The 26635-nt window shown below is 43.5% G+C and overlaps 1 protein-coding gene and 1 pseudogene across 1 annotated transcript in view; one reads left to right on the top strand and one right to left on the bottom strand.

The window, feature by feature from the left end:
• Nucleotides 1-26635, bottom strand: part of LOC126252582 (ecotropic viral integration site 5 ortholog) — a 372193-nt gene that overhangs the window by 287922 nt on the left and 57636 nt on the right. The gene's annotated exons all lie outside the window — the stretch shown is intronic.
• LOC126209941 (5S ribosomal RNA) lies at nucleotides 1940-2057 on the top strand (annotated as a pseudogene).

Genomic DNA, 26635 nt, shown 5'->3' with positions numbered 1-26635 from the left:
TGACAGGGGAGCAATTCTGATGGTTACTCTTTGTGTATGGTTGAGCCTTTGCCTCAGAACTAAGAGTTACAAAAAGCACGACGTTTTACAGGACGTAGTTGGTCCTACATAAGGGACAGATGGAAACTGAGTTGTGCCTTTCAGTACAAACAATTTTCGTTCCGAAGAGGTAAAGCTTATCACATGGTACTCTGTTAATCAGCTTATAAGTGCTGGATGAAGAGGAATTAAATAGGGATTTCACATCAGTCTGCACAATGCTGGGACAGTCTGTCAATTTAATCGTTCTATAGAAAAGAGTATCACAGTTACCCGAACAAACTGGATAAGAACAGATCCAATCATGAACAAAAACTCAGTGTGTCTGCCGAATATTAGTGAAACAGCAAGAGAAGTGTAAATTGTGCAAAGTAACAAGGATGGTGTGGTATAGAAGCATGTGCTGCAGACACAGGCATCAGCTGCCATCTTCATCAGCCTCAGTTATTGATCTTCTGAAGCAGCCCCCCAGCAGAAACGAGGCGTTTCTGCGTTTAACCTATCACCGTGTGGCTACAGCTGGACCTAGTCACTGGCTCATGTTCAAGAAGCTTTCATGGGACAAAATACGCGACTTCTTCCGCATAGTCAGCCCCAGACAACTGCATTTAAGCCCTCCACGGCCAACGTGTCCTCGTAGTGAGCTGGACTATACTATGGCGTCCAGTCTGTGCCAAACTACGCTGTAGCAACGATGTGACTCCCTCCATGTCACTGGGCCTCGAACATTAGACTGTCTCAAAACCACCCCGCACTTGGTCAGCTCAGCACACTGTCGTCTTCATGGCTCTACAATGCTAGGTACCAGTCATCTGCACATCTCCAAATATTCAAACAGAGGAAGCCTTCAACCTGTGCCACTGGAACGATACGCAGTCTGCAGTACTCTCAGTGACAACAGCTGATGCCACGCGTTGGCTGGTAATGCGAGAGATTAATTTCCACAGTAGCTGCAGTGTCATTGCACAACCACTGAAATGGCCAGACCGTGAGACACACTGGCCAGGAGTCAACCTAGCAGCATTGAAGGCTCTACAGATGTAAGTGAACTAGTTTTATTGCATCCACGACCCGCCTTCTTCTGCTGCACCATCTCTGGTAGACCATCAAGACCCTCACCAGACCAGGCTAGACACACTGGTACAATTGTAAGTCGTCCTGCATCAATGGAGACAAGCAGCAGCTGGACTATGTAATTATCGTGCCTTGTGTAGCCGTGCATTAACACCACAGCACAAACTGCTGCATTTTGGTTCAGCAATGGCCATCGTCGGCGAGTATGTTGGGGACCTGGTGAGAGGTCCCATTCTTCTAATATTTTGGAGGGGCGCAGCAGTGTGACTCCTGGCGTCATGATATGGGGAGCCATCGGGCGTGTCTTCAGTTCACTGCTGGTCGTGATTGAGGGAGCTATGGTAGCACAATGGTTCATCACGGACGTCCTTTGTCTCATACGACACTACTGTGGTGCCAGTTTTCAATAGGACGCTTATTCTCACATGGCACGAGATCTGTGAACTGTCAGCATGATGGCTAATTACTCCCATGGCCAGCAATATTGTCAGATCTCTCCTTCATGGAACTTGTGTGGGATCAGCTCCAACAATGTCCCAGTGCCACTGTCCAGGGTATCAAGGACCAGTTACAGCAGTTGTGGGTCATCTTGCCTCAGAAGAGGATAGAAAGGTTTATGACACAATTCCCAACCGAATCAGTGCTTGACTGGGCGCAACGATATACTGATAAGCAGGCTCATACTGTCAAGTTCTTTGTAAATTTGTTTCGATTTTATAATCACTGCAATAATATCATATACTCTCTCAACCTGTGAAGTTTAATTTCGCTTCCTGCTCTCCTTCTGGGTGCTTAATTTTTTTTGTCAAGGTTTACGTGGTTGTTGGCCAACGGCCTTGCCGCAGTGGTAACACCGGTTCCCGTCAGATCACCGAAGTTAAGCGCTGTCGGGCTGGGCTAGGACTTGGATGGGTGACCATCCGGTCTGCCGAGCGATGTAGGCAAGCGGGGTGGACTCAGCCCTTGTGAGGCAAACTGAGGAGCTACTTGATTGAGAAGTAGCGGCTCCGGTCTCGGAAACAGACATAAGGCCGGGAGAGCGGTGTGGACCACATGCCGCTCCATATCCGCATTCAGTGAAGCCTGTGGTCTGAGGATGACACGACGGCCGGTCGGTACCTTTGGGCCTTCATGGCCTGTTCGGGAGGAGTACGTGGTTGTTAATTATATGGTGCCTCTGCTCATTTATGCGTTATGCTAAGGAATACAGTGACAGCGTCCTTCACAGTCGACAGATCTGACGTGGCTGTAGAGTTGTGTTGTCCACCCAGTTCGCGGATCTCAAGCCATAAAGAGTTCCAACGATGGTGGAACGTGAACGGTATTGTGTACAAGATGTGCCGACACTGTATCAACACAGCCCTGCTGCTTATGACTCTGTTTGAATGTGACATGCGTATTGATGCCTCGTGGTCCATGGGGGACACTACGAACACCTCTTCTGGTCCACACAACACCGTGACGTCCACTGGAATGTACTGTGAATGGGTCTGCACTCTAAGATACTCTTCTCGGGTATTCAGCCGTAGAATGTAGTCATCTTGACACAATATTTCAACGGAACAACTGGACACATACTGATCTGAAGATGCCGAGCTGTTGTTCTATTGAAATAGTCCGTCAAGATGACAACATTATACGGCTACATACCCGAGAAGAGTATCATCATTTATTACGTCGCGATAGTCTACGTAATTGTGGTTCGGCACACTGTTTACAAAATGGGGTACAGCACATACGTCATAGGTTTCTGGAAGTACGTTCATTACGTATTTGTCCTTTTAAGAGGTCGTGCCCATTGTTCAAAATCTTCCCTTATTAAGACGAATAGAGGCGACATTTTCTCAAGGCCTAGCATCGCCGTAAAGTTAGGAATTTCCTACTGTATCTGTAAGGTTTCCAAACTGATGAGCAATATTCAAGAATTGGTCGAACGACAGTTTCGTAAGCTACGTCTTTCGCATGTGAATTACGTTTCCTTACCATTTCTACAATGAATCTCAAATTGACATCTTGTTTTCAAAAAACTTTAAGTTGAGAGATCTTTAGTAATGCGTTTGCTCAACCGATCCAACTTCATTTCATTGTCCCTAAACGGACAAATAAGGAATTATAAAATCAACGATCGCTAAATGCTTCAAAATACATGTTAAAATGGGGATTTCCTCTTAAAAGCAATGAAATGCTTTTGACGAGGCTAAAACGTCACTAGTAAAAGTAACAGAGAAGACAAAAACTGTTACGGGGCATTTGTTGGTTCGTCTCCAAATGAACATATCTCATTACCATATCAACTACCAGTAGCAGTTCACGTCCTCGGAAACTCATGCCAACAGCTGGCAAATGGTAAACCATGTGGAAATGTTTACATAACACGTCTGGCCGCTAATGATAACCCATTTGATAGCCATATCATGCAGCGACACAAATTTCAGCCGGGTTTCACAGCTGGACCGGACTGAGATAAATAACGAAAATTTGTTTTAAAGAACAAGAAAAAGGTGAAGCAAACGAGTAAAGTTAGTCTTATCTGCAAAACAAACGGAATTAAACAAAAATAGTATGTTTTACAAATTTCGCTATGAAAACAAATGGCTCAAACCAATTCTTTGTGCGTGCTCTGCATTACGTTCCACCGTCGTTAATGGGCAACAGTGTGAAGCTACTGTTAAACGTGATTAACGCTTAAAAAAAAAAGAAAAGAAAGAAAGAAAGAAAAACGTATTGATACTGTATTTCACGGCGCAGCAGCAAATGTCATTGTATAATGACATTAACTCACCTTCTGTATGTCTTGTACAAAAGCTATAGTAAAGTATTTACACAACGTTAGAATGATATTTGATATGTGTAGAGTGTTATCACTTTGATCTTTCCGTTCTGAATATTTCGCATTACTTTCGGATGTCCAACATACACGGCATGAAGTGCACTCGTTCTCTCATTGCCTGCCCTGTGTTATGACGACGGGCTTTTAGCCCGCTACGTTAACAACTTAATATCACGGGATGTGTTTATCAGCAATAACAAAATGACTCTGAGTGCTAAATATTTTACGAATTTGGCACTGTACACTGAACTGCGTAGTAATTTAAAATAACAGCCATTTCGTGGTTAAACTACTCTCTCTTTCTTTCTCTCTCTCTGTCTCTTTGTTTGTGTGTTTCCAGGAGAGTGTTTTCAAGTGACAGACAGAAAAGAAGGCGACATGGGCAAAAAGCAGAGAACAGGACCGCGTTGTATGTCAAGCCTGAAAAACAAAAAGCTACGCATGTTTAACTGGAAATTCAATAACGTAAATTACGAGGAAAATGGTTGCGGTACCACTGCGAAAATATTAAACCAGATCTTTTCCATTTTAATGGAAACTTTACATTCAATCACTTTTGACAGCCAAATTATCAAAAGTATAAAGTTATTTCTGACATTTGCAATGGTAAGTCTGACAAAACGCTTCAACATTTCGAGTATTGACATAGAACGTTAGCGCTGTAGCAACACATGGAGTGTGGCGCATGCTTTGTTACAGAGAAATTACGGAAGCTTCGCCTACAAGTAGCTTACAGCTACAATCCACGGACGCGCAGCGTGTCATGCAAAGCTGCAACCAAAGCAGCATCAGCAAGCGATCAGCCATTCTCGGTTATGCTACGAACGCAGGTACCCCGACGCTGGAAATGCTCATTCACGTTTGCAGGTGGGCCTCACTGACGACTCTTTTATGACGAGTTAATCAGCGCTGGGCCATAGACACACACACAGAATCATCTGAATTGATAAGCACTCGTGTCGGAGGGGGGAGGGGATGAAGGAATTTTTACTATCTGGAATGATGAGAGCAATAATATCTATTAAATTTTGATACATGCGAGGCGATAACGTACGTCAAGCGTTAACTTAATCTTCAGAATTATTTGGTTTACTTTTTTTTAATGTTTATGCTGAATATCGTTCAAATGGATGAACTAGAACGCTGCAGCCGTCATAAGTGTTTGTTTTTTAACGTTATAGTTACAGAGTAAGGTCATCTAAATTTCTAGAAGGTATACATGGAGTCTGTTTCTTCATCTTCGACAGTTAAGCAATTAATGGCTAAGTCAAACTTGAGGGTGCTTATCTTGCAGATGAACCTCGTGAAGGAAGTACCAAACCAACAACCACAGGGTACATCGAGTAAACGCACATTATGCTATTTGACAGTCAGTTATGAAGGTTATATGAAATACCTGGTGCCCCGTACACCTGTCAGAAAAACGAGTGCCGTTCATTTTGATCAGTAACTCGCTGTGGGAAATCTATATGCTGCATTTGAAGTTGCCTTTAGTATACGTGAAAGGAAGATCTCGGTATATCTGATTCACGTTGAAGAGCATTCGACTGACTTCGTACAACGATTTGTCGTGGGTTCTTCCAGTACACGTCGGAAACATCAAGTTGCTGGTATATTGCACAAAAAAAAAAAATTAGTCCCTTTTCCGTAGAGGACAATAGCTAAAATAACTGGCAACTACGAGGAAAGCCTTCTGAAGCATTAGCAATGGGAAAACTGGGAAAGTACAAGTAGTTGAGCTATTCACAAGATTCCCCCACCCCCTCCCCCCTCCTTCCGCCCTCTGATTACGGATGGGGAATATCGACCAGTTAAAACTGATACCGGTATTTTAGTTTTGAACCGGTATTTGGTTGGGCTTGGTTATAAGAGGTATTTTTCTTTTTTTTTTTAATGATAACCAGATACAAAACCGATATCTCAGTTTGCCGTAGCACTAATGTTAAAATTTCTGGTTTAAGAAAATACTTTTTTTGAAAAACGTATTTGATGAGACGTTCTGTGGCTTCTGAAAGATTGGTATCGTCTGCAAATGATGTTGTTTCTGATCAGAGGGGTCAATTTATAGATCAACACATTGCAGGACAAGCATTTACGAACAGACTCGACAGTAGATATTCGCCACTGGATTAATTCGTTACTGAAATTTTACATATTGCCATGTAACTGTTCCTGGTGAGTGTTATACTTTGCCCTCTATTTAAAATGTACATGTGAATTTTCTGAAAGAGAATTTTGGTTTTGTGAACAAAGAATCAATTTATTCGAAGAAGGAAGGAGGGAAGGAAGTTAGGATTTAACGTCCCGCCGACATCGAGGTCGTTAGAAATTGTATCAAGGATAGGGATAGAAATCGGCCGTGCCCTTTCAAAGGTACCATCCCGGTATTTCCCGGGAGCGATTTAGAAATATCATCGAAAACATAAATCTGGATAGCTGAACGTGGACTTGAACCGTGGTCCTCCCGTATATGAGTGCAGTGTCGTAACCACTGCGCCACCTCGAACGGCAATTGTATTCGAATTCCCATTAATAAATAAATATGTATATTTGATTAAAAAACAAGTTTTCTCTTCGAAATAGTTAAAGAAAAAGAACACTACACATTTTACACAAAAGCTTATTATTTGTCTGCCATTTCTATGAATAATAAAACAGAACGGAAGTTCCCAGAATGAGATTTTCAATCTGCAGCGGAGTGTGCGCTGATATGAAACTTCCTGGCAGATTAAAACTGTGTGCCCGACCGAGACTCGAACTCGGGACCTTTCCTTTCGCAGGCAAGTGCTCTACCATCTGAGCTACCGAAGCACGTTTCTGCCAGTATCTCGTCTCCTACCTTCCAAACTTCAGTAGCTCAGATGGTAGAGCACTTGCCCGCGAAAGGCAAAGGTCCCGAGTTCGAGTCTCGGTCGGGCACACAGTTTTAATCTGCCAGGAAGTTTCATATCAGCGCACACTCCGCTGCAGAGTGAAATTCTCATTCTGGAAACATCCCCCAGGCTGTTGCTAAGCCATGTCTCCGCAGTATCCTTTCTTTCAGGAGTGCTAGTTGTGCAAGGTTCGCAGGAGAGCTTCTGTAAAGTTTGGAAGGTAGGAGACGAGGTACTGGCAGAAGTAAAGCTGTGAGTACCGGGCGTGAGTCGTGCTTCGGTAGCTCAGATGGTAGAGCACTTGCTCGCGAAAGGCAAAGGTCCCGAGTTCGAGTCTCGGTCGGGCACACAGTTTTAATCTGCCAGGAAGTTTCATATCAGCGCACACTCCGCTGCAGAGTGAAAATCTCATTCTGGAAACATCCCCCAGGCTGCGGCTAAGCAATGTCTCCGCAGTATCCTTTCTTTCAGGAGTGCTAGTTGTGCAAGGTTCGCAGGAGAGCTTCTGTAAAGTTTGGAAGGTAGGAGACGAGATACTGGCAGAAGTAAAGCTGTGAGTACCGGGCGTGAGTCGTGCTTCGGTAGCTCAGATGGTAGAGCACTTGCCCGCGAAAGGCAAAGGTCCCGAGTTCGAGTCTCGGTCGGGCACACAGTTTTTAAGAACGGAAGTTATTACAACGGTAATAAATTAAAATCTTATCAATTCAATTCATAGTTTATAATAAGAAAAGAAAGTAGCTGATCTGTTGCATGTGTCTACATAATGTGCCTGTATCTGCTTGCAGCTAGCTCTTGGAGATGGATAGCTTACACGAAAATAGAATTATACAACTTCAGTTTTCACCGTTTAGCACTGACTGTTTGTAGTGCCCAATAGTGGTATGATTCTCGATTACAACGTGATTTTTAAGAGAGATTTAAAAAACTGGAATCAGTAGGAGAATACTGGTGAGTTTTTTGTAGTATTCACTCCTCAGTACTCTTCTAGAAAAACAGCGAACGGTGGATCGACTAAGTTTTCTTTTATTTACCTATTTTATTTGATATTTGGATTCTATGTATCTTGAAACTTATGGTGCAAACGTCTGAGAGAGTATTAGAATGTTTAAGTTGTTATTAGACGTCTACGTAGATCAATCAGTATTTTGCAGATATTACAGAATCGCTCTTGTGGAATGGAAACTAGTAACTGAATAGACATTGTACGAGTTACATTGGCCGAACAGAGAAGCATATCGAGTCCAGCGCAGCACAAAACCTTATAAATATTTTAATTATCATCATCTGTTCTCTCATGTGGGAAGGGTCGCAATCTGGACGCGTGATCAGTTTGTACAATTTGTGCTATTTAATTGTTGTCGTATTACGGCATTTATGCTGCTATGCAGTGTGACTGTCTAGCGCTGTACTAGTCGATCGTTTGGTTGTGGGTTACTACACTCCTTTTATCTAGACCTTGCCACCTGTATCGGCCGTTAGAAACCATCAACGAGGTGTCCATTTTATGGAATAATCGAAAGTGGAAAGAAAAAGAGCGCATCAATGGGTGTAGCAAGCGCCTGGAATAGAACTCGACCATAGTTACGGACGTATCATCAACTATATCCACAATACTTAAAAAAAACAACGAAGTGTCTAATCTGAATCAAGCACGAGACTATAAGTAATACTAATAGTTGCAATGCGTGAAATAGACGACTAGTTGAGAGAGAAATGTATTGGATAAAAAGGGAAGGAGCTCCAGTGGAAATCCAAGAGTAGATCATCAATCAATCAGAAATAACGAATGTGGCGTATAAACCCATTTACTCCATGTTGCATGTAATTCAGTGGATTGCAACCTTCTATTTCCCCTTATCGACATCAGATATCAGCCAATATCGTCCGATAAAGTTTTGCCTCTAACTAGACTTCAGGTGGAGAGGATATTAACACTGGTGTATTCAAAGTGAGGAAAGATTAAAAAAATTATTTAATGTGCAGATAAATAATATCCTGTGTTTTTGTGACTTTTGTATTAAACCGCAGAATAACGAGAAAGTTTATTTCAGTCTATTCACCCTTGATCTGTCAGCCATTAAACACGTTATGTGAGCACTGACTGAAATAAACCTTATAGTTAAAGGCAATGTGCTCACTGATGCTCTCTGCCAACAAAATGGAAAATGTAAACAAGAAATAATGGGTCGGTGAGGGAACTGGTGCTGCTTGTTTCAAAGCATCTCTATTACATCGAACATGCCCTGTGGTAAGCTGTTAAAGTTTATTCTTAAACTTTCCACGTCGAATACATAGTTACGTCCTTATCAGTTCAAATCATTTACTCACCCGAGCGACACACTTTTCAGTTAAATACCGCGCACAGGGCACCTGTCCTTCGGAGCAGAAGCACTGCAAGCGCAGGCCTTCGGTAGCAGCGTTCTCCGTCCTGGTACTTACTCCGACATCAACTCTAAGCCGACCACACTGCGTCCTGTCGATGTTTCGTTATCGATTGTCCTCTCTACATTTGGTGCAGCTTGTTTACTCTCGTTTTCTTTCACGAAATTTAAGAAAAAATGCATTTACCGGTATAGAGTGTAAGGGATAGTAAACCGTTGATTCGGCGGGGAAACCGAACGAGATGAGTCGAATTTCGCTAGTGGTGAAAGTAAACGGCTTTAGATTTAGAAAATGTTTCGTATTTCTGGAGGGAATCAAGGACGTCACACTCCGAGTAGACGTTTTTAGTCCTACCATAGCACTTTTGCCGTTACGTCACTGTCAAGCATAAATGTGCTGGTGTAAGATGTCACCAGTACACCAGTACACATGTAGAGCGAAGATCAATAGTAGGCCCTCGATCAAGCTCGCCTGTCAGGAGAGAGGCCAAAGACAGAGTCACAAGCAACAGACCGCCAACGCCGTCTCGACCGCAAGAATTTAGATCGCCGCCACTTACTGGAGCGTTCAGGCACTGACGCACTAACTCGTCCAGTTTCGGGTCTGTCATTCATTTGTGGAGGGGGCTTAGGTTACGACAGTACATAGCATCCAGACTGTGTCTCTAGCAAGATTACCGATATTTCTTGCAGGAGGACTATTACGGAAGTGCTTGTACCATAACACTTGGACTCTATTGAAGATCAGTTTCCTGTTCTTGTAAATAACGAAGCCTGTTAATCCATGTGTGCATTTGTGTTGCAGAAAGAAGATACGGGCCACCCATAACAACATCTTTTCCCTTACTCCCTTGGTACAAGACTCTACAATAAATAACAAACGGAAGCATGTCACAGAAGTAAGTTACAGGTAACGGTACCCTTGTAGGGTTGCGTCACAGCTGTTGTCTCCAATGCTATAAAGTGGGACACAATGCTACAAGGGTAATGTTACTTGAATCGATGCTCTGTTACTTTATTTGTATGGTAAAGGCGGGACAGACGCCGCACGTTTTCTCTCTGTAACACCACGTTCAAACTCACTTAAATCTTGATAACTTGCTATTGTAGCAGCAGTAACCGATCTAACAACTGTACCAGACACTTGTTGTGTTATATAGGCGTTTCCGACCGCAGCCCCGTCTTCTGCCTATTTACATATTTGAATGCGCATGCCTATACCAGTTTCTTTGGTGCTTCAGAGTAGTTTCACCCGCATGTTGCGAAAGTCTGCTTCTCTGCCGATCCATAACAAAATTCTTCCAAATTGCTTCTAGACGATATATGCTCAATGAAAACTTAGAGCATTTTTGGCCATGGACCACCAGTGAAGCAGGCCCTTCTTTACTATGAGAAAAGCCTCGAGTGACTCTTGGGAACCATGATGACGGAGCTTTCGGTTTGGAACACGCAATGGAAATAAAAAGCTAAAAAAAGGAAGAAATACAGACAGTGACGGACTTTTATTCACAAACGTGGGAAGTTCCATGAGGCTTTTCGCGGATGATGCTATTGTCTATAGAGAAACTGCAACGCTAGAAACTGTAGTTTCATGCACGAGTACCTGGAGAGGGATTGGCAGCTGACCCTCAACATTAACTAATATAAAGTATTCAGTATAAACAGGCAGAAAGACCCGTCACTGAAAGCACTCGTCTTTCGAAAATGTCTAGCAGCATGCGTACGGCGATTTAAAATGGAACACACGCATAAAACTACTAACAATTAAGGCAGATGCCAGACTGAGATTCATGGGGAGAATCCTCTGGAAATGTAGTCCACCCACAAAGGGAATAGCTTACAGATTCTCTTACAACCAACACTTAAATATTGATCTTCATTTTGGGGTGCGTACCTGGTAGGATTGATCGAGGAAATAAAGAACAGCCAAAGAAGGGCAGCACATTTCGTTACAGATTCAGTAACAAGCGCCCGAAAGTTTTACAGAAATGCTCAGCGAACTCCAGTGGCAAACGTTGCAAGAGAGGCGTTCTTCTACATAGTGTGGTTGCTGTTACAGCTCAGAGAGCTACGTCCCTTGAAAAGTCAGCCAGCATGTAGATTCCTCCCACGTATATCTCGAGACAAGAGCTCACAGGGAGGTTTGCCAAAAAAAAGTGACAGTCGTACACAAAGTAGCCCCTACCACATAGCATAAAATGGCTTTTAGAGTAAAGATGGAGGTGTAGAAATATGTCACTGAATCCTTTGGGTGAAACCATTGTGAATTCGTCAAACTAACATACATTTTGTAGAAATGGATAATACTACACTACTGGCCATTAAAATTGCCACACCACGAAGATGACGTGCTACAGACGCGAAATTTAGCCGACAGGAAGAAGATGCAGTGACATGCAAATGATTAGCTTTTCAGAGCATTCACACAAGGTTGGCGCCGGTGGCGACACCTACAACGTGCTGACATGAGGAAAGTTTCCAACCGATTTCTTATACACAAACAGCAATTGACCGGCGTTGCCTGGTGAAACGTTGTTGTGATGCCTCGTGTAAGGAGGAGAAATGCGTATCATCACGTTTCCGACTTTGAAAAAGGTCCGATTGTAGCCTGTCGCCATTGCGGTTTACCGTATCGCGACATTGCTGCTCGCGTTGGTCGAGATCCAATGACTGTTAGCAGAATATGGAATCGGTTGGTTCAGGAGGGTAATACGGAACGCCGTGCTCTATCACAACGGCCTCGTATCACTAGCAGTCGAGATGAGAAGCATCTTATCCGCGTGGCTGTAACGGATCGTGCAGCCACGTCTCGATCCCTGAGTCAACAGATGGGGACGTTTGCAAGACAACAACCATCTGCACGAACAATTCGACGACGTTTGCAGCAGCATTGACTATCAGCTCGGAGACCATGGCTGCTGTTACCCTTGACGCTGCATTACAGACAGGAGCGCCTGCGATGGTGTACTGGGTGCAGGAATGGCAAAACGTTATTTTTTTCGGATGAATCCAGGTTCTGATTACAGCATCATGATGGTCGCATTCGTGTTTGGCGACATCGCGGTGAACGCACATTGGAAGCATGTATTCGTCATCGCCATACTAGCGTATCACCCGGCGTGATGGTATGGGGTGCCATTGGTTACACTTCTCGGTCACCTCTTGTTCGCATTGACGGCACTTTGAACAGTGGACGTTACATTTCAGATGTGTTACGACCTGTGGCTCTACCCTCCATTCGATACCTGCGAAACCCTACATTTCAGCAGGATAATGCACGACCGCATGTTACAGGTCCTGTACGGGCCTTTCCGGATACAGAAAATGTTCGACTGCTGCCCTGGCCAGCACATTCTCCAGATCTCTCACCAATTGAAAACGTCTGGTCAATGGTGGCCCAGCAACTGGCTCGTCACAATACACCAGTCACTACTCTTGATGAACTGTGGTATGGTGTTGAAGCTGCAAGGGCAGCTGGACCTGTACTCGCCATCCAAGCTCTGTTTGACTCAATGCCCAGGCGTATCAAGGCCGTTATTACGGCCAGAGATGGTTGTTCTGGGTACTGACTTCTCAAGATCTATGCACCAAAATTGCGTGAAAATGTAATCACATGTAGTTCTAGTATAATACACTCCTGGAAATTGAAATAAGAACACCGTGAATTCATTGTCCCAGGAAGGGGAAACTTTATTGACACATTCCTGGGGTCAGATACATCACATTATCACACTGACAGAACCACAGGCACATAGACACAGGCAACAGAGCATGCACAATGTCGGCACTAGTACAGTGTATATCCACCTTTCGCAGCAATGCAGGATGCTATTCTCCCATGGAGACGATCGTAGAGATGCTGGATGTAGTCCTGTGGAACGGCTTGCCATGCCATTTCCACCTGGCGCCTCAGTTGGACCAGCGTTCGTGCTGGACGTGCAGACCGCGTGAGACGACGCTTCATCCAGTCCCAAACATGCTCAATGGGGGACAGATCCGGAGATCTTGCTGGCCAGGGTAGTTGACTTACACCTTCTAGAGCACGTTGGGTGGCACGGGATACATGCGGACGTGCATTGTCGTGTTGGAACAGCAAGTTCCCTTGCCGGTCTAGGAATGGTAGAACGATGGGTTCAATGACGGTTTGGATGTACCGTGCACTATTCAGTGTCCCCTCGACGATCACCAGTGGTGTACGGCCAGTGTAGGAGATCGCTCCCCACACCATGATGCCGGGTGTTGGCCCTGTGTGCCTCGGTCGTATGCAGTCCTGATTGTGGCGCCCACCTGCACGGCGCCAAACACGCATACGACCATCATTGGCACCAAGGCAGAAGCGACTCTCATCGCTGAAGACGACACGTCTCCATTCGTCCCTCCATTCACGCCTGTCGCGACACCACTGGAGGCGGGCTGCACGATGTTGGGGCGTGAGCGGAAGACGGCCTAACGGTGTGCGGGACCGTAGCCCAGCTTCATGGAGACGGTTGCGAATGGTCCTTGCCGATACCCCAGGAGCAACAGTGTCCCTATTTCTCTGGGAAGTGGCGGTGCGGTCCCCTACGGCACTGCGTAGGATCCTACGGTCTTGGCGTGCATCCGTGCGTCGCTGCGGTCCGGTCCCAGGTCGACGGGCACGTGCACCTTCCGCCGACCACTGGCGACAACATCGATGTACTGTGGAGACCTCACGCCGCACGTGTTGAGCAATTCGGCGGTACGTCCACCCGGCCTCCCGCATGCCCACTATACGCCCTCGCTCAAAGTCCGTCAACCGCACATACGGTTCACGTCCACGCTGTCGCGGCATGCTACCAGTGTTAAAGACTGCGATGGAGCTCCGTATGCCACGGCAAACTGGCTGACACTGACGGCGGCGGTGCACAAATGCTGCGCAGCTAGCGTCATTCGACGGCCAACACCGCGGTTCCTGGTGTGTCCGCTGTGCCGTGCGTGTGATCATTGCTTGTACAGCCCTCTCGCAGTGTCCGGAGCAAGTATGGTGGGTCTGACACACCGGTGTCAATGTGTTCTTTTTTCCATTTCCAGGAGTGTATATTTGTCCAATGAATACCCGTTTGTCATCTGCATTTCTTCTTGGTGTAGCAATTTTAATGGCCACTAGTGTAGATGTTCGAAAATATTTTAAGAAACACGGCTATAATGTTTGCTGAGTACGTGACACGATACATTGCAAATTTCAGGAAAATGGAAACCTTTGAACTAAAAATGTGGTTCAACATTGACAGGACTGCGAAGCACACGTCACAAGCGCGATATGTTGGGTTTCGGATACGCTTTGGTTGTTGATTGTAGGACGACATATTTGCGTGAGCTTGGTGGAAGCGAGACCAGCGACCTTTGTGTAAGCTCGTGTCATTATCTCCCGCGATTGCGGAGCAGCTGTGGCACCCACTCCTCAGCAAAGGAAGTCGTTAATTTCCAGAGCCGCGAGTCTTAGGAATGCGTACAACAGACTGTTCGTCAGGCACATCCGGGGAGAGGATAAGATGTTCCACTAATTGCAGCCAGCTACGGTCCCTCCCGCTCATTACGAGCAACTCAAAAGCGCGGCGTGATGCGTTAAATGGGATTCGTCAGACTCCGCCATACTCTGCTCTAATTAATGACGCAGTAACGATAATACCGTCGCACGGCAGACAGTCAGCAATTCTAAATTTCGTTTCGGTTTGTAGATCAACCTATTTTTTCTTTCATCTGCGTCTTTATAATGAGAACGCTACGGCATATGTTGAGCGCTGAATTCGTGTAACGACGGTCGTGAATGACAGCTGGACCTGCTGCATCAATACCTCCGAACTTGGGGAGTAATTACCGCCTGAGGGATACACTAACTTTTCTGAAACATGAAAACAGAAAGATTTTGTTTATGGTTCAGTCATGACTCGAAAGTAATTAAGAAAGTAAAAGAAAGCTTTTGAAATGATGTTTCTTATTACCTACATATCGTCCCTGTACAATGGATTACTAGTTTCGACAGGACTAAGATACCATCTTTAGATCCATAGCGTACAGGTTATGAAATCATGCTGTGCAATAAACTGCAGGATTGTTTTCTTACCATCGTAATGGGCTCGTAATAAAAAAGAGTAGAAAACTAAGAAATATAGCTGTGTCTTCATGGGAAGAGAAGAGCGTAGAGCATCAGAAAATGTACCTGTCTGTTCATGACGAGAGAGCTACAGCTATATTTTTTAATGTTCTCTCTTTGTATTATGAGTTTTTTACGATAGTATGAAAATAAACGTGGGGTTTATCGCACAGCATTATTTCATAAACCGTACGCTGTGTATCTGTAGATGGCATCTTAGTCCTGCCGAAACTAGTAATCCAGTGCTCACACGCGCGATCATTTCAGAAGCTTTCTTTACATGGAATTAATTGATCGCTTTCCAGCCGACAGTGTCAGGTCTTTATAATTTAAAAGTAATCACTATTATGGGAGTTTCGTTAAGTCGTCAGCACACGGATCGTGGATCCGAACGTTGAGCGTGCCGAGTTTCTGACGTCATAGCGTGGAATAGCACGTTCGGGAGTCTTTCCGAATATGCAGAGTAATATCTAGCATGTCAGATATTCTGAGCGTGCGTCTGAGCGTTGACCATTCAGATGGCACAACGCCAACTACGTCACATGCACCCCATCTCCCTTCAGCATTGAGCTGTGAGGCGCCATATTGGCATTCTGTTCGAGAATACATGTATATATGTCGTTTCTGAGCACCAGCAAATTGAGAATCACTCGAAAACCCGTTGTTAACTGCGTGATTCGTTGCAATAAAATAATGAGAAAAGCCATATTCGTGGCAAAAGTATTATTGTAACTTGCGTATTATGAGAGCATATCATTTGAAGGTAGCGACACACTGAAGATCCACGAAAAACACATTGTTCTTGGTACAGTTTGTTATAATTAAATTTCAGTTAGTAACATAACTATGATTAAAACATTTAGCAAGTGACAACATCTTAGAATTGACCATAAGTGAATTCTTGTCACTTTAGTGTAGTGAGTAGCGTTGATGATCCATGACCAGGTACATGATCTGATGATGTTTCGCGTTTCTCCAAATCTAAATATTTTTCCTAACATATGCGTATATAATAGGTTCTGATGCTTTATTATGTAAGTATATACTACAATATTTGATGTTATGTAAATATAAGTTCACTTTTTTTTGAGGAATGAGTTTCTTCGATTGGCTCAATCTACAGGACAGCTGGCGCTACTTGTATAAAGATATTTTGTTCCTTTTTCTTTTGAGTTTCGTAATTTACATGTAAAGATTCTGCTACTGGGTAGGAACAGTGATTAAGTAAGAATAACCTTACGGTTTTACTAAAATGTGGGAGAGATAAAATAGCGTTTATCTTATGTGGAGAACTATTGCAAATTTCTGTCGCACTGTTTGTAATGGAACTTTTATAAGCCTGTGTCCTTATTGATTGGACACTGTGCGGCTGATCCCGGTGGAGGTTCGAGCCCTCCCTCGGGCATCGATGTGTGTTTGTCCTTAGGATAGTTTAGGTTAAGTAGTGTGTAAGCTTAGGGACTGATGACCTTAGCAGTTAAGTCCCATAAGATTTCACACACATTTGATTGGACGTGGTACTTTCCTTTTTGTCTTAAAACATGTTAATCGATATTGAAGTTTTTATTTGTGTATATTACATATAGAAAAACGTGATTAGGATATGAAAAATGGAGGAAATGTGCGTTTTAATAGAGCTAACGTGGGAATTTTACGCGTGCCTGTTGAGTAAACAGTGTGATTTACAAACCAGAAACATCCCACAACTGCCGCTGGAGTGCGTTGTGATCGCGTCTACGCCAAGGAGAATTTGTCGTATTAGAACCATTATGTTAGCTACAGGCCACGATGTGCCTCTTTGACTACCCCCACCAATTTACATCCGCCAAGCATTCCAGCGCGACCGCTTTTATCCTCACTCTGGTTGCGCTGATGATAATTGGCGGACGTGATCCCGCAAGCATTCTGCATAGGTTCCGGATATAGCTATTAGGAAGTGTCGCTTTTGAGTAATCATTATGCTAAATGATTCTCTTTCAGCTGTGTAGTGTTAAGGAAGATGTATTGTGGTTCCGTTTTTTTCTCTCTTAGTTATAGAATGAGGTGACAAAAGTCATGGGATACTTCTTAATATCGTGTGGATATTGAGCCACGCTACTTCTATAGGCGTCCATAACTGCGACAGGGTTCCCAGTGCAGGATTTTGTGTACGGACTAACCTCTCGTTTATGTCCCATAAATATTGAATGGGATTCATGTCGGGCGATATCCGTGGTCAAATCATCGGCTCTAAATGTCCAGAATGTTCTTCGAACTAATCGCGAACGGTTTTGGCCCGATGACATGGCGCACTGTCATCGTTGTTTGGGAACATGAAGTCCGTAATGGCTGTAAATGATCTCCAAGTAGACGAATCTAGCGCTTTCCAGTCAATGATCGGTTCAGTTGGACCAGAGGATCAAGGACATTCCGTGTAAACACAGCCCACACCATTATGGGCCAGCAGCAGCTTGCACGGTGCCTTGTTGGAAACTTGTATCCACTGCTTCGTGGAGTCTGCGCCCCACTCGAATCCTACCATCAGCTCTTACCGACTGGAATCGGGACTTATATGACCAGCCCACGGTATCTGAGACTTCTAGGGTTCAACCGATATGGTCACGGGAAGAAAAGGAGTTGCCGGTGATGTCGTGATGTTAGCAAAGGCACTCGTGTCGGTCGTCTGCTGCCACAGCCCATCAACGCCACATTTCGCTGCACTGTCCTAACGGATGCGTTCATAGTATGTCCCATATTGATTTCTGTGGTTATTTCACATCGTGTTTCCTGTCTGTTGGCAGTGGCAGTTCTACGCAAACGCCACTGCACTCGGTCGGTAAGTGAAGGTCGTTGGCCACTGCGTTATCCGTGGTGTGAGGTGCGTCCTGAAATGCTGTTGACACTGTAGATTTTGAAATATTGAATTCTCTCACGATTTCCCAAATGGAATGTCCCATGCGTCTAGTGGTTGAGCGGTTCTAGGCGCTTCAGTCCGGAACCACGCGGCTGCTACGATCGCAGGTTCGAATCCTGCCTAGGGCATGGATGTGTGTGATGTCCTTAGGTTAGTTAGGTTTAAGCAGTTCTAAGCCTAGTGGACTGATGACCTCAGATGTTAAGTCCCATAGTGCTTAGAGCCATTTGAACCATGCGTCTAGTTCCGACTACCGTGTTCAAACTCTGTTAATTTCCGTCGTGCGGCCATAATCACGTCGGAAACTTTATCACCTGAGTACAAATGAAAGCTCCGCCAATGCACTGTCATTTTATACCTTGTGTACGCGATACTACCGCCATCCGTGTATGCGCATATAGCTATCTCATGACTTTTGTCTCCTCAATGTATTCCACTAGTGTAGACACTGAGATCTCAGCGAGGTCTCTCCATTCTGACCCGAAATGCTGCCGAAATGGCTGATGGATTAGTTTGAGTGTACTTATGTAAACTGATCACCCGAATAAATTCTTTGTGACTTTAATCGGTTCGTGTAACTTTGGTTTACTTCTTACTGATTTGATTTGAGTCGTTTCATGTGAGGAACTTGATCCTTTATCAATGGCTCCCCATGTGGTGTTGAATGGGGGTGTAAGCCATCCGTTTGTCCGGCAAAATTCCAGATACTTATTTGCCAACAAGTTCACTTTCACTTTTTAATGAGTCTTTCAAATCTTCGAGAAAAACAGCATTTTTCTCCCTCCTAATCACCGCGGGTGGTTGCGAGCCCATCAGAACCGCTTTCGCTCTAAAGTTGAATTAATAAATGTATTCCATCCATGAACAATTATGCACAGAAGGTAGGGCTCAAAGTGAATCAAGACAAAACAGAATTCATGCAATTAGGAAGAAGACAAGAGCAGGAAGAATGTCTTGAGATAGTTGGAAAGAGGTTCAAGAGAGTACATCAGTTCAAATACTTGGGATCTTGGTTTACCACGGACAACAACATAAAAGTGGACATCAAGGAAAGAAGAGCAGTGGGAATGGAATGCATGCATTCCTTCAGAGAGACGCTCGGCTCTAAATCGATCTCAGTGAACACCCTAATGTACGGTTCAGAAACATGGAGCATGACTAAGCGAGAAAGGAAAAAATATTAATATTTGAAAGAAGAGTAATGAGGAAGATATGGGGCCATTTTTCGATAACGGAGAATGGAGGAGGAGGAAAAACGAGGAAAATCTACCTTCTGATGCGACAACCGACAATCCTACAGAAGATAAAGAGCAAAAGAATGCAATGGGTAGGCCATGTAGCCCGTATGCCAAATGGAAGACAGGCAAAGATTGCACTAGAGGGAAAACCAAACCCAAACGCCCTATTGGATGACCAAGGCAGCGCTGGATGGACGACCTGACGGAGGACCTAGCAGCCCAGGGGATTGAAGAGACCTGGAGGAACTGGGCACAAAACAGGAAAGAAAGGAGGCAGTTTGTGTAAGCAGTGTGTGGTCTGCAGAGCCTGTGATTGCTGGATATCTATGTATCTATTCCATCATCGTCCAATAAATCAACGCAAAGTGTCTGAACTTTTACTGTGAATGTTGGAACTGCAGCGGAGGCCTTTCTGGAGTGGTAACGTCTGTTCCCATCAGATCACCGATATTAAGCGCTGTCGGGCGTAGCTAGCACTTGGATGGGTGACTCTCTCTGTCCATCTGGTACTCCCTCCTCTCCCTGTCCATCTGCTATTCCCCTTTGGCTTTTGTTTCATTGAGGGTGCACTAGTATCATCTGAATTCTTACGGGAATCAATAATTTCATCTCCATCTCCATCTACGTGATTACTCTGTTGTTCACAATAAAGTGACTGGCAGAGGATTTAATGAACCACCTTCAAGCTGTCTCTCTACCGTTCCACTCTCGAAGGATGCGCGGAAATTTTTCTGTGAGAGCCCTGTTTTCTCATATTTTATCGTGATGAGCATTTCTCCCTATGTAGGTGGGCGCCAGCACAATGTTTTCGCTAATGGAGGCAAGGGGGGGGGGTTTAATTGACGAGGGATCATACATTGCAGCGTGCGATAAACTGGGAATTTGAGTCGGTGAGAGACCGTATCCGGATGGCCGAAACAATTAAGGCAACCGCTCATGAGTTGGAGTCCTGCTCCAGCACAAATTTTCAACTTTAACCACAGCATTACTACAATGCCCTGTGCGGCTGGAAGTCACGAATTCCTACCTATTCCTTCCCTTTCTTTCCCAGTTATTTAATATAAATTACTGCATGAACAGCGAAAATTTAGTAACTGATAAACTTTTTCCTTTCATTATTTTGTGGGAACAGTAAGCGATAAAAGTTTCGTATAGGTTTGAAATCATGTGTAAAGTTTGTTGCGTCACCAAGCTCTCTCGTTCACAAATACTGGATAGCGAGCATAGTAGCTATACATTATGCAGCGTGTATATTGGGACAACAAATAGTGTGGAGGTATGGAATAAACACATTGATGACTGCATGAGCGTTGTACTCATTACTCTGAATCATATCACGTATCTCGTGTCAACAAAAAAAAGGCATTTTCAAAAGTATGATAAATTTCAGAAGTCAAAGAGTAAATAGCTCTTTCAGAGACTAAATATTTTTTCCAAATTCGCGTAATATTCTTCAAAATCAATAACCTTTACTTATTACAGAATTTCTAAAGTAGCTTCCTCAGGCTCGGAGCTATCTCATTTAATCGAAATCGGTTCAGCGAATTAGTAATAATAAATTTAAACATCATGCATGACGTTGCAGTTTTTCACGCATCTCAGTGTAGTTCGTGTAGTAAATAATAAATACTGTAGACTATTACACCAATGTTGTGTGTGTTTCATTCATAATGTATAAAATATTCTACCAGTTACCGACGGAACAGCCAATCACTGCAGTCTGAAGAATGACTTCCAAGGCTTGGTACTTCTCTTTGCTCTTCGTCTGCGTAACTTAATGTACAGCTGTCGAGTAGAGCTCAAAATTCTGTTTTCCACTGCAACGATTGAAGTATCTCGGATTTTGGCTTCAAATTATGACAATCTTCGATCTTAGTCTCTCAGGATGGTGTGGATGAAATTTAGTGAGTGCTTATTTCGAAGCATGGCCGATAAATAGTTGCATTATAGTTATATACACAGTTACACAACAAACATACTTTTGGTCCTTATTCTCAAATCTTCACTAAATGACACGTAATAAAGTTTTATGCACACAGTGCCGTGAAGGACTAATACCAGTGAACAGACCCTGCAAGTCCAAAAAATTTCGAGAGTGGACTAATAAGCAAACAGAAAAAAGTTAAGACTGTGGTTTAATTGGTTCATGTGTTCGACATAGACTACCTCTGCTTGAGTACAATACACAGTACGTTCATACAACCCTGTATAAATGCCAGAAGAGTCCTTTGGGATGGCCGGCCGAAGTGGCCGTGCGATTAAAGGCGCTGCAGTCTGGAACCGCAAGACCGCTACGGTCGCAGGTTGGAATCCTGCCTCGGGCATGGATGTTTGTGATGTCCTTAGGTTAGTTAGGTTTAACTAGTTCTAAGTTCTAGGGGACTAATGACCTCAGCAGTTGAGTCCCATAGTGCTCAGAGCCATTTGAACCATTTTTTTTTTTTTTTCCTTTGGGATGTTGTTCACTCGCGCGTCATATTTGCACCTTGTTCGGTCTTGGCGAACCATCAGGAAACCATTCTGCATTTTTTCAGTTTGTGGTACGTTCGCATTGACAGCACTAAGTCTTTTCGACATGACGATTTTCTTTTCAGAATCAAGTCGCAGCAGGTGTTCACGCGCTATTTAATATTTTTTTCGGGAGTCAAGGGGGTGTGCGGAACAAACATTGCACACACTTCTCTCGTCTTCAAAACATTTTGGAAATGTTTTGAAACTTGGTTCAGAAATGTTGCTTCATTGCAGTTTACGAAAATACAACGTTGACACTCTACGGCCGCACGTTCACTAGTTAACACGTCTGTTGACGGTTGCCTGTTCCAATGCACATCTGTTGTTTACAGTTGTTATTACAACCTGCCACCGTAGTCACTGCACTGACTTCGCTTGTACGCCAGTAGCATAATCAGTCTCGGAAGTTTCTGGACGGACGGTGTACACACAGGCTAGACAGCACCTCATTGTGACACTGCACCGCAGAACCACAGAGGGCCGGAGGGTATCGAGGCTACAGCTAGAGGCCCACACCACAAAGGTACCAGCACTGCAAAAATCCATGCATATTATAAAAATGAAAGTGTGTATGTACGTGTGTTCCACATCTCTTCCTAAATTATTGGACCGATTTGAATCAAACTAGGTACACATATCGCTTAATGTCTGGAAAGAATTTTTAACATTGTGCAGCTCTGTCAGCAACTGTGATTACTGAACACGTAACACGTCAGCCTCAGTTGCAAATAGAAACCAAGCTTTACCCAGGTTTCAGCCAAAATATGTTCCGGTGCAGCTCTCGTGGCCAACCGACCTGGTCCGCGCAGTGGGGCCTGCTGTTTCTCTTCAGCCCAAGTAACGTAGATTATGACTGGGTACTATGGTGCTACAGTTTTATACATGACATGGCCAGGCTTTGGAATGCAGTAGTTTGGTCTCACTCGCTTCTGAAGAAGGCCAAATTATTTTGGCTGAAACCTGGGTAAAGCTTGGTTTCTATTTGCAACTAAGGCTGACGTGTTACATGTTGTGTCTGGAAAGAAGCGCTGTGGAGGTCAGAACCACCTATCCATCACATGGATTGGGGGCGAAAAAGAAATGTAGCCACGATGCGCAGACACCAATATCTTATTAAAAAATGGTTCAGAATGGCTGTGAGCACTATGGGACATAACAACTGAGGTCATCAGTCCCCGAGACTTAGAACTTCTTAAACCTAACTAACCTAAGGACATCACACACAGGATTCGAACCTGCGACCGTAGCAGCAGCGCGGTTCCGAACTGAAGTGCCTAGAACCGCCCGGCCACAAAGGCCGGCCCCATATCTTATTCATCCAGTGTATGAGAATGAGAGAACTTAGTGACTTGCAACAAACTCTACACACAATTTCAAACTTTTACGCAATTTTTTCTCGCTGGCGTCCCCCCACCCCCTCCTCACCCAAATATGATGAGGGGAAAGAAAAGTTTATCCCTCACTATGTTTTCGCTGTTGTACTGAACTGGCGCTTCATGCATGACTTTTTAATTTTTACTTTTTCACTATTAACAATATTCACAACACAGTTTGCTGACAGTATTTAACATGCCACCGAATGTACCTGCAAAATTATACCATCGTATAACACACAGTTCACGATATAAGCCATCATAGACATTGAGCTGCTTGGAACGAAACTATAGGTCTAAATTCGCTACATAAAGATGAAATATGTTTACAAATACGTGTGAAATATTTCAAGTGTTTGTGAAATATATGTGACATGTGCACATATGGGTGAAGCGGCGAGTATAAAGCTCATCCTAAGCCCCTGGAGCGTTTTCAACCAAACTTGGTAGACGTGTTACTTCTTATCTGGAAATAAGTATTGGGGGGGGGGGGGGTAAGACTACCACCATCCTATTGGAATGAGGGTGAGGGGGAGAGAAGAGGGTGGCGCAGGAGAAGATGGAGAGATAGAGATGGTGAAGGAGATGATAGGTACAGATAGAAGGGAGGAGGAGGTGGGCGGATAGAGGGGGAGAGGGAGTTACAGAGGCAAAGGGAAGGTGGAGATATAGAGAGAGAGGGGAGACGAGGAGATGGGCAAAGAGTGGGGCGAGGAGGACATGTACAAAGAGACGAGAGGAACAGATGAATAGGGTGAGGAGGAAGTGGACAGAGAGGAATGGCACGAGGAGATTGACAGAGAGTGGTGGGGAGATGAGGTGAACAGAGGGAGAAGGAGGAGGATATGGAGTAATAGAAGAAATTGCTTCGTTTCAGTACTGTGCAGTGGGCCTTTTTTGATCGTAAAAGACGTAGACGTAAGTATTTTGCACAGGCTTATTTGGCTCAAGTTCACTTAGTAATGCAGTTACGACCGAACAGGAAACGTCAAGAAATAAATTTCGTCCGTTTTTGCAGGAAGATTGTTAGATATAAAGCCACTAAAACACTAAAGTGGGTAGAATTAAGGTACCAACGATCACAAAATCTTCACTCATTTTCCCAACACCCTGTGTTATAGTAGCTTCATCAGTATCAAGTTAAAGCACAAATCAATCACTGAATAGAATTATTTGAATCTTTCATTCTGAGACTGAGTGTTTGGAAAAGTATTGTCTTTGAAATAAATAAAATTTGTTTCGTTGTTTCAGTCCTTTTCTTATCTTGCATTTGCCTGAGAAGAATGTTCATAGCTGAAATATGATGTTTAAAAATTGAAGTTGTGATATCTGTATGGACATGAATCACAAATGTTTGATTTTTTTAAATATATCCTTTTGTTCATATAGATGGCAGTGAACTGTGCTGCATTCTGTACTGCTTTCAGTCCTTTTCATTTTTTAATCTCATCAATTCATTAAACAGTGAATTGTGTTGTAAAATTTTATACAGGTAAATAATAAATGTTAAATAGGTTGTTAATTCTAAAACAAAAATTGCGGAGTTGTACGTCACAAAATATCCCCTGTTAGGGTCCGAATCACATGTTCTGCCTACAGGTGTGTCAGATTGAATAACGTCAGGGATGGGCTACAACCCTACCTCACTCTCTTCTCAACCAGTGCTTCCCTGTCATGCTCCTCGGCTGGCCATGGATGCACTGACCCTAAATACAGCCCTGCGTTGAAAAATGCCGGTTCAAGACTCTTACTGAACGAAAGGTAGGGATATTTTACTTTATAAACAAGTGCTATAGGTAGCATTTACAGGGTAGGCAAGATAAAATTGGCCCAGAAAATGTTTCGTGGGTCTGAAGATAGGCAAATCTATGTGCACTATCCACCACGGGGGCGCCTGATGAAAGTCGGGTGGCCTATCTTAAGGCACATGAGATATTATGTGGGGCAGTTTTATCTTGGCCATCCTATACAAATGTTAACGATCAAACTTTCTATTTCCAATACAAAAGGGTCATAGCCTGTGTATGATCACTTGCTGCCTACGATGTGCGCCAGACACAACCCAGAGAACTTGAAGAAATTTGAAGGTAATATTTTAGCATCTTAAAATGTTGATCGTGAAGTATACTCCAAAAGGATAATTTTTTTAAGTAGTTAAATGCATTTGCGTCTTTCATATCCCTATCATATACTATAAAATATCGTGTTGGGGATTGTTCTGAAGTTATTAAGAATAAAATTGCACTTGTATAAATGAAAGAAAGCCTGCTTGAAGATCAAAACATCTCGACGTAACAAAAATTATATTTCAGATACACTCACACTTCAAAATGTTGGACTTATCAAATATCTAAGAAACGCACTGCATTGCTGCCTCGAAACGATAGATGTATGTGGAAAACCATCAGCAGCCGTCGAGTCAGAGTTTCTGATATTGTGTTTTCGAGACTAATAAACTACTACAGTCGTGAATTACAAGACGCCTCAGGTTTAGGCAATGTTTACTTTGGATCAATGCTGGTATCACCTCTTCAGTCCTGAGTTTAAATTTTATAAATGAAATGTTTATGTTGTAGACCTTCAGTATATATATATATATATATATATATATATATATATATATATATATATATAACAGAGGGAAACATTCCACGTGGAAAAAATATATCTAAAAAGAAAGATGATGAGACTTACCAAACAAAAGCGCTGGCAGGTCGATAGACACACAAACAAACATAAATATACACACAAAATTCAAGCTTTCGCAACAAACTGTTGCCTCATCAGGAAAGAGGGAAGGAGAGGGAAAGACGAAAGGATGTGGGTTTTAAGGGAGAGGGTAAGGAGTCATTCCAATCCCGGGAGCGGAAAGACTTACCTTAGGGGGAAAAAAGGACAGGTATACACTCGCACACACACACACACATATCCATCCACACATACAGACACAAGCAGACATATGTCTGCTTGTGTCTGTATGTGTGGATGGATATGTGTGTGTGTGCGAGTGTATACCTGTCCTTTTTTCCCCCTAAGGTAAGTCTTTCCGCTCCCGGGATTGGAATGACTCCTTACCCTCTCCCTTAAAACCCACATCCTTTCGTCTTTCCCTCTCCTTCCCTCTTTCCTGATGAGGCAACAGTTTGTTGCGAAAGCTTGAATTTTGTGTGTATATTTGTGTTTGTTTGTGTGTCTATCGACCTGCCAGCGCTTTTGTTTGGTAAGTCTCATCATCTTTCTTTATATATATATATATATATATATATATATATATATATATATCGCTGTATTGTTGTGATAAAATAAAAATG

This window comes from Schistocerca nitens, chromosome 1 (genome assembly GCF_023898315.1).
Source record: "Schistocerca nitens isolate TAMUIC-IGC-003100 chromosome 1, iqSchNite1.1, whole genome shotgun sequence".
NCBI classification, from domain to species: Eukaryota; Metazoa; Arthropoda; class Insecta; order Orthoptera; family Acrididae; genus Schistocerca; species Schistocerca nitens.
Note: the sequence above shows the minus strand (reverse complement) of the source record. Positions and strands in the feature narration are given on the sequence as shown.